This window comes from Atta colombica, unplaced genomic scaffold, assembly GCF_001594045.1.
Source record: "Atta colombica isolate Treedump-2 unplaced genomic scaffold, Acol1.0 scaffold337, whole genome shotgun sequence".
Lineage (NCBI taxonomy): Eukaryota > Metazoa > Arthropoda > Insecta > Hymenoptera > Formicidae > Atta > Atta colombica.
The window spans coordinates 5,625-13,937 of record NW_017259445.1 but is presented as its reverse complement, the minus strand read 5'-3'; the positions used below and the strand labels follow the sequence as shown (position 1 = coordinate 13,937).

At 29.1% G+C, this 8,313-nt stretch overlaps 1 non-coding gene across 1 annotated transcript; it reads right to left on the bottom strand.

Moving 5' to 3' along the window:
• Positions 1–1,760: 1,760 nt before the first annotated feature.
• Positions 1,761–1,842, bottom strand: Trnas-aga. The gene has a single exon. It is a non-coding gene; the product is annotated as a tRNA-Ser (tRNA).
• Positions 1,843–8,313: the final 6,471 nt, after the last annotated feature.

Genomic DNA, 8,313 nt, shown 5'->3' with positions numbered 1-8,313 from the left:
ATATATATATATATATATATACTAATATGAAGAATAATACAGCATACCAACACAAACACACTGTCCTGAGTCCTGTGGCATAGTACCTCACGTTAGTTTCCTGTAAATCGTTTGCACATTATATTTGTGATGTCTAACAACGCAAACAATCTGGTCACCTACCGTGGCCATTATCATTCTTAAAAGTACCATAAAAAGGCACTTTTTCGAAAGTTAAATGTATCGCCGTACATACTTCGTATTTTGTTTGGATATTTCTTTCATGAATGATCACTTTCGAGTAAATTCTTCGTTGAATGGCTCCACTGAAAACTGGTTCCGAAAATTACGGATGAAAGGAACTTTCTAAAATACGTTCACGTCAAAGAGCTTTTATTTCCACAGGTACTTAAGTTGGCGCCGTTCGTCCAAGTTATCTTTTTGTTACCCGATTGTTTTTTTTGGATCGTTCGGTCGACATAGGTTTCCTGATAAAAAGTTAGACAAAATATTGACTGCAGCGAAAAGATACAAAATGGTACTTACAATCTTTATCTTTTCGTTGCCAATATTTTTGCTTAGATTAAATACATTTGTTGAATAAGAATAGAATAAGAAGAGAACTGTTATTCCTAAGTATGCATGCACTCAAATAATACATCTGAGGTCGAGAAATTATTGTCTGATCTGTTATCATTCAATAGGTCACAAAGAGAAATTGCTACATAATAGCTTTACGTAAAAATATTATGAGATATTATGAGAACAGAATAAATGATTACAATATAAATATACTGATTTTATCTATAATTGCAAGTAGTATAGTTGTACGAAATCTAATGTGATTCACTGAGAATCATGCGTATTACTAATTCATAATTCATTACTATATTCTTTGTTTATTTATAATTGAATTGCACTAGTTAATTTTTCTTTTTTAAGATATAACAATTTCGAAATAGCTCTTTTCCTGTGTAAGGAAAGGACAATTCAATATTGCAAAAAAATAATTAAATACGTAGAAAGTAAATGCTTTTGTATTTATATAGTATAATAGGAACATACAAATCAAAGAGCGATATGAAATTGATAAAATACAATTGTTTTTTTTTCAAATTATTACATCTCGAAAAATCGTATCTAAACGAAACAAAATTCATTTTAAAGCTAAAGATTGATTCTTTCATATGGCATTTAGAAGAAAAAATTTAGAAGAAAAATTTGCTACTGATGTTACAAGATAATAAAAACCTTTCAAATTATTGTTCTTTTTACGTTTTTATCTTTTTATCTTTTTTCTAAAAATTATGATGGTTAAATTTCGAAAATGGATTCGTATTCAGCATCTAAAAAACTATTACGATAAACTATTACGATAAACTATTACGTTCGTTCAAGCAATAATCCTAAAGTAAATTCGCACATCAGTGTTGTATATCGTTACAATTTCCTATACATCCCTTATATTTCACTATTATTGATATGGATATGAATTATCTCATTTTGGGAAAAAATATTGATAACTAATATAAGCATGATATTGAAGCAATCGTAATTAAAATTGCGCTCTTATAACATAAATATCTCTCGAAATATCTTGCGAAATTTATTACGAAATGGATACTTGCATTACTGCATTATATATCTGTATAATACACGTATAAATTATTATATAATTAAATTATTATAAAAAATAGATTAAATATAATCATTGAATCTTTGATATTCATTCGCCAGTTATTCATGTACATAATTACAAAGCAAAAAAAAGACCACTCTTTCGCAGTCGGTAGGACTCGAACCTACGCTCCCAGAGGGAATCTGATTTCTAGTCAGACGCCTTAACCACTCGGCCACGACTGCTTCGATGGTTTTATGTCCTTCTTATCATTTCATGTCATGCATATATTTTTCAATGAGAAAATGTATATCTTCTCTTTTATATTTATAATACATGTGTTGTCTAATTTAATATTTCATGTAAACGAAATAAAATGTTTTATTAATAAAGCTATCTTATAAATGTCAAAAAGATTAAGCTTACGAGAAATTTATCTCGCAATAAAAAAGAAGAAATATAATACGAAATATGATCGAGCATATATATATTTTAGCATATATCTATATATTTTCAAAAAAGTACATTTTTTTAAATATAATTTTTTATATAAGACATATTGTATAATTTAATATTTTATGCAAACGATATAAAAATGTTTACTATAATAATAATTGTCTTATATAAAAATATTGATAATAAAAAGATTGATTACGACAAATTTATTTCACACTAAAAGAATATAAAAATGTCAAACCAAACTTCATAAAATTGTCATAAAAAGAACATAAATTTTTTTCGCTTATTTCTACTTTATTATCGTTACTATTTTATTATCCTTACTATTTTTATTACTTCCTGTATCATTCTTTGAGAATTTAGACGAGAATACGTGTCATCAAATTTCAGGATAAAATAAGCTAAGAAATCTATACAGCTACAAGCTTGCAGTAATATTGCTGCAACATTTGCAATATTACTGGAATGATCTATGCTGTAATAGGAAACATAGCGAGCTGCATATATTTTTTAATGAGAGATATACTTTTTTAAATAATATTTATATTATTATCTCTTTCATATTTTACGTAAACAATAAAACAAAATTTTTTTAAACAAAATATTATCTTATATAATATTATATGATTTATAATTCATATCGAAAAGATGAAGCTTACGAAAAATTTACTTCGCAATAAAAAAAGAAGAAATCTCAAATAAACTGCATGAGGAAAATGAATTTCCCATATGTTCTCTTTATTATCTATTCTTTATTATTTCTTTTATTATTCCCTCATATTATAGAATATCATAGAATAAAATTCAGAGAATGCGTTGTATTTGAGATATTTTCCGGATGACGTCGAGATAAGTTGAGATGGGCAAAGAAGAAAAGATGCAGAGCATGTTCAATTTTAAAGTGTTCTATTAAAAGTCACGCAGAACACATTTGATTACATTAACGATCGACGGATTCATAAATAGATCCACTCCACAACATTCACGATTACCATGCCGTAATAGCTATAATAATAAGTACCTTAGCGGGAATATAATGACAAATTTTATATATATTTATATATATTTATATATGTATATGCTCTTACGTATGTTCCGTAAAAGAGCAAGCGAGAGTGGCCTCGTTCTTCCATCAATTAGAGTGCGACGAGGCCACTTTTATTCAATTATCTATAACAATACATCCACGACGATGTAAAATTGTACATTTGAATATATGTATATATTTTATTTATTTATTTATTTATAGTATATATTTATAGTATATATTTATTATAGTATATATTACACACGTGTAATGCCCTTACGTGATATAATATATACGTGTCTGTAGATATAATATGTGTATATTTTCTTATAATTTATAAAATATTCCTTTAACACCTAGAAGTTGAAAAACTCTACGCCCTACGCGATGACCTGAAGAGTAAACCTGATATATTATACGATGGTCGTGACAAATATATATCTCAAATGACAATGTTGATCGAGAGCAAGATAGGCCTAACAGTTTATACCGCCGCCCGCACATGCGAGATAATTATAGCATTAGATGCGCGTGTCATTGTCTGACAGTCTCAAGTCAATGCCAATAGCGGATTATAAATAAAGCCGAAGCTTTTTTCGTATCAAAATTACTCCTCTTTCTTCTCGCGATCGGATCTGTCGAATGTTAGGCCTATCCTACATGGCACATGAAAGTTAAAGAGTTCTACAGTGCCTAAATTCGCAACGTCATTAAAAGCCCAATGTATATGCATGATATTAATTAATAACATTTTTTTAAACACTCTTTCTCATTTCGAAATGTTCTTTGTAATGTAAATTAGAAATCTAGAGTCCAAACGGAAGGTTTTCGAGAGAACGCAACATTTGATTTTGATACCGAAGTTATCAATCAACGCGATCCATTTTTACACAATTAATACGTATTTTTATGTATTTATATAGAACAACGCAGCGATGTGGAGACTTTAGAAAATGTATTTTTTAAGATTATAAGATTCAACCTACAGTTAAACTAGATTTGCGTATTTTAACACGCTGATAAATATTTCGATATCGAGCTTTATGATGCCTCAGTAAATATCGATTAACAATAACAACATCAATATTATAATTTCATGCTCAATAATGTAAATGTAATATAACACATGCGTTACATTTATATTGTTAAATGTGAAATTAATGTTGAGTATAATATGTTACTGTTAGTCGATATTTACTTGGACATAAAAATCTCTCTCCGCACAACTTCTCTTTCATGTCTCCACAAAACTGCGGACTGCTCTTGATATTTTAATAAACTTTCTATGATAAAAGTCATTATCTAAGTTTTAAGTCTTAAGTTTAATTAATCAATTTCTTAAGACTTAAGCTTAAATAATGACTTATAGAAAACCCATAAAACTTACGTATTATATCTCGATAAGAATGATTGATCAAACTACTAAGATGTCGCAGGATCGTACCACGACAAGGACTCGACTTTTCCAACCGGGGCGGGGGATTTAAATTTCGTTAAATCTCTGAAAACTCGTCATTCCTCAAAAAATATACTCGGCGCGATCGAATTTCGCGATTTCGCCGAATCTCCATTATCTTTTACTACGCTCCGAGAGAAGCACGTCGTGTCCCTCGTAATCGCGATCGAGCGGCAACACGGGTCTGTATATATCGTATATATATTTACAATATAAATATATCCTATATATCTCAAACTACAAATTTGTCCCATTTATAAAATAAAGATAGAAAAAAGTAAAGCCAATTCGAGATAAATTGTACGATTTATAATTATCGTTTTATCAAGCGGCAGATGAGAAATAAACGTCTTATTTTTTAATCTTTTTGATACAAAAAAAAATAGAAGTGTTATTTTTTTGTGAAGTTTATTGACTTTAATGATAACATAATAATAATGATTTTAATAACAACTTCATGATTAATAAGATTTTAATGAAGTAGAGATAGAGATTTAAATGAAGTTATCATAATGCTTTAAAAAGTAAAAAACGATATTAGATTTCTTTATCGAAACAGATTAAGTACTTCTAGCGTGTTTGATGAGGATAAAAAATATATATAACTTTAATTCTCATTGAAAAAACAAGCGTCATCATTTACATCGTTAAAAACGTCTATATTTTACTCATCACTGCTGCCGCTAAGAGATACACTTTTTTTTTGCTGCCGGTAGAAAAATGGAAAGGACTTTCAGAATGCATTCTTCATTTTCATCTGCAGCCCATATATGTATCGTCGACGGGACATCATCGACGTTGCTGCAACTTTAACATCACTCTAAATAACTTTTCCTTCTCGCATCTCTTTTTTTTTATTATCTGTCTAAATTTGTTTAGTAAATTTGTTTAAAAATATCAATGTAAACTATATCAATGTAGACTATGTATAACTTATTTATCGATACATCCATCAAACTGACATGATCGGACATGAATTGAGCAAGTAATCGGAAAAATGATGATACATGATCGCTGATAAAGAAAATATTATAGAGAAATAGCTGCCGAACTGAGTGCTTTAACAATAATTTACAATATCGAATCTTAACTTAGTGTGATTACTGTACATATAGTTTCTGTTAAAATAGAAAAGATTATCTAAAATCAATACACTTGCCAATCAGTTACAATCAGGAGAACTGAGTCTACAAAATGCATTGGAGACTTCAGAAGTATGACTTTTTATATCGAAAACGATATTATGTCTTAATAATGTGACAAAATCAAAATATGTACACATAATAAAATGCTGCACGTGATGCAGAAATTATTATTGATTTTTTCACTCTTCATGAAAAGTTAAGATCTTATTCGTACGGTTCTCTATGATTCTCCCCTTTTTATTCAGATGTAATTAGTATCAATGTCTTTGATTTAATGATAACACATTAGCACAATTTTCTTCTCCTTTTGAGAGCTTAAAATCGGCTAATTCACAATAATCATATGGAAATATCATCCATTTCCTTTCCTTCTTCCTTTCAGATAAACGAGTGTTTTACATCAAAGTATTCATCGAGATACACGCATATTTCATGTTCTCGCGAATTTTCATGTACAAGCATGTACAAAAATTTATATTTTACAAGTACGTGTCATAAATTGAAGTGAAATTGCTCGAGCAAGTAATAAGAAAATTTTTATTTGTTCAGAAATTGTCAAATTCACTATTAAATTAACTTTTGATTTTTATCTATTTTTTAAAAATATTTATTACGTCGCGCGTAACCAGTGCTCCAGTTTCGCAAAAAAATCACTATTGCTCTCGATACAAAAGAAGTACCGAAATGAGAAATATTTCATCTATTGCTGATGCAATATCATCTTAACTTATGACACGTAAAATAGACAATATATTCTAGCAGTCTACATATTTCCTATTATCTAAATACACTTAGCATATATGTATATGTCCCTCGCGAAAGGATATTTCCCTTAACTTAAGTGCGTCCTCACTTTAATAGATGTGGACTGCAAACCTTTACTACTAAAAATCTTCTACAGGCTAATGAAATTATCTTTTTGCACGCGTCCAAACGAACAGGTATATCGTTATCGATTATATGCACGATATACATAAATATATCTAGATCAAATATTATGTTTCTTCTCTCCGTGGATTATTTAATAAATGTTGCTTAATACATAAACGTACGAACAAAACATATTATATGTACGTCTTCTTTAGCCATGTAAGATCTTTTTGATCGTGACGCAAGGTATTTGTATAATATTGTTAACTGTCTGTGTAACGAATGGAAATCACAACGGTTAAGGCTCGATGTAACATTTTTGTTTTGTAAAAATATATGTATATATAATGGAAATAATAAATGTGATCAATCATTATCACCATCGATTAAAATTAATCAATAACGATGCCAATAAATTTATCCTTTATTAATGTATGAAACTAATGTTTGAAATTTTTTATTGCTGATTTTTTATATCACAAAATTGGCCATTAATCTTCTTCTGTATATCTTCTTCCGTTTTAACTCTCCGCAGACCACATAAGAATTTGAAGATCCAGACGATTCTTTGACTTTGAATTATTGCTAATTTTGCCTTAAATTCGGATATGTATATATAAAGGAGTAAAAAACGTTTCAGATAATATAATTATATAATCGTATTTCTAAGTGTTAAAAGAGTATACAGAATTTTGTTTAATTCCAAAACTCTGTGAAAAATCCCTCAACGACTCAGGAGATTATGATAAAATTCAGGATAGTCTGTGGAGGGTTAATTCAATAAAAAGAATCTTTTCATGTAGATAAGCAAAACATATTTAAAATATTAAAATATTAGCAAATCGATATTATCACAAAATAATTTACTAATTGATTGACTCTATGATATTCATAATTTTTATGTTTTTGTAATTAACATCCATTTCTCGAAGCATTAGAAATCGATTTCAAAAAGTTAATCTTTCAATTTCTTTGAGACATTGACACTAAGAAGAATAAAAACTAAAGATAAAAAAGTCCCAAGATAAAAAATATATTATAGCGAAAGTAATAAATGTGATCAACCAACTATCACCATCGATAGTTAAAATTAACCAATAATAACGATGTCAATGTATCCTTTTTTAATGTATGAAATTGTATAGTTATATATTACCATGTATTATTATGTTTTTTTAAAAAATACTGAAGCGCAGCCTTAACTTCGCAAAGAGCAAAAACACATCTCCTCTCTCCCCTCTTCTATCCGATGCCTGCAGCATCAACGTCACAACGCGACGTTGTTAAACGCTTGATATTGCTTTCTCAAATTGCAATCGTCACAATATCATAAATTAGTGGCAGTGCCATTTAAAAATGTTTTTTGTATACATACTAAATCTACATGATGCTTCTCGCTTGTCTACAAATATGTAGCCTCTGAATGTCGTTCGGCAACACCTCAACACTTATCTCAAACATCACTACAAAAAACGAATGCTATGCTATCATTAAGCATTATAACACATCAAAGCAGAATACCATTTCTACGTCCTTTAGCATATATTTTCAAACGCATCAGTCGCTAGATTGACGTTAAATCTCAAAGACACAGAATGTCTTCTATGAATAAGATTAATCGGACTACTGCTTGTTAAGTATTACTCCGAAGAGTTCAATCTTCTAAGGCAAATGTTGACTACACTTGCGAGTAATGTACACGTGATTTCGTTAATCTATCTTAATACGACGAGAAAGAAGCACAACAAACGATTCTAAA